The following is a 1,297-nucleotide window of genomic DNA, read 5'->3' on the forward strand; positions in this document are numbered from 1 at the left end:
TGAAAATTACAAAAAAAACCACAGTAAAGACTTTGGAACTTATTTATTGTTAGCTACTTGTTGCTAGCCAAGCACATGGCCTGGGCCGCCCAAATAGCTCTAGGGCAGAACAGGCAAGACCTGAGAGAAGAGCTGAGGGGCAGAGCTCCCTGAGTTACCTCACCTGGCTAAGCGAGTTCCCGCAGAAGAGCTGGCCACAGCGTGTCCCTGCAGGTGGCGCCCTTCTCGCCCTAAGGACTTCTCAATTTCCCTGGGCAACGCTTCTTCCTCAGGAAGAGGTGATTTTCCCCCCAGGACAGAGCAATCCATTCTGAAGAAACTCTCTCGTGGTGTGTACAAAACCCCATGTCCCTTCAGCAATTTGGCTAATCCATTAGTGCAGAGAGTACAGGGTCTAAGGACCCCAAGGGGGTATTGTGCAGAATACTAGTAAAGACTATGGGGGCCGGGGAGATGGCTCAGTAGGATAAATGCTTCCCTGGCAAGCATAAGGGCCCAAGTTCAATCCCTGGTTCCGCAAAAAAAAAAAAAAAAAAAAAGACTATGTAGATATTAAAAAAAGGTAAGTCAGAACTCAAGAGTTTCTACTGCAATACTGCTTGGGATAGTAAAACTTCAGTCACATATCAAATTCATAGGAAAAATGAATATTAATAATGATACAATCATATTACATGATCCTGTATGGGCAGGGAGTATTCATCTCAATGTTTCTTTGATGAGCCAAGAAAAAAAAAGATTTTTTTTCCTGTATTTTAGAGGAGGGTCTACAGGATGTTCAGGGTCTCACTACTATATCGGACTAGTAGTGATCCACCTGTTTACCGCCTCCCAAGAGCTGGGATTACAGGTGCGCTCTACCACACCCAGTCTCAATTGCGCCCCGGGGGCGGGGCTGGCATGGCAGGCCCAGGGATCGAACCCCCAGTCCCTGTGTCTGCTTAAGCAGGCACTTTCATCTGCTGAGCTACTTGGCTGCCCCCCAAAAAAGATCTCAAAGATAATTTCTGTCTGAGAAAACTAAGTTGTAGAGTAATCCATTTAATATAGTCGCGCTTGAGTAACAACTCAATGAAAAGATATTTAAAACTATCGTTTATGGACAGAAATAATTTACATATAGAAATACTATATACAGAAACATTATCTAGGGGCTGGTGAGATGGCCCAGTGGTCTAAAGCACCTACTTAAAACAAGCTTAGCTAAAGCAAAGGGACCGCGGTTCAATCCCCCAGCACCACATGCCAGCCAACCCTGCCCCCTGGTGGGCTGAGCTGGCCACACACACACACACAC

At 45.8% G+C, this 1,297-nt stretch overlaps 1 protein-coding gene across 1 annotated transcript in view; it reads right to left on the minus strand.

Annotated features, from left to right (window-relative positions):
* Cntnap5 (contactin associated protein like 5) overlaps nucleotides 1-1,297 on the minus strand; it is a 930,940-nt gene that overhangs the window by 195,865 nt on the left and 733,778 nt on the right. The gene's annotated exons all lie outside the window — the stretch shown is intronic.

Source organism: Octodon degus, unplaced genomic scaffold, assembly GCF_000260255.1.
Source record: "Octodon degus isolate 3935 unplaced genomic scaffold, OctDeg1.0 scaffold00014, whole genome shotgun sequence".
NCBI lineage: Eukaryota > Metazoa > Chordata > Mammalia > Rodentia > Octodontidae > Octodon > Octodon degus.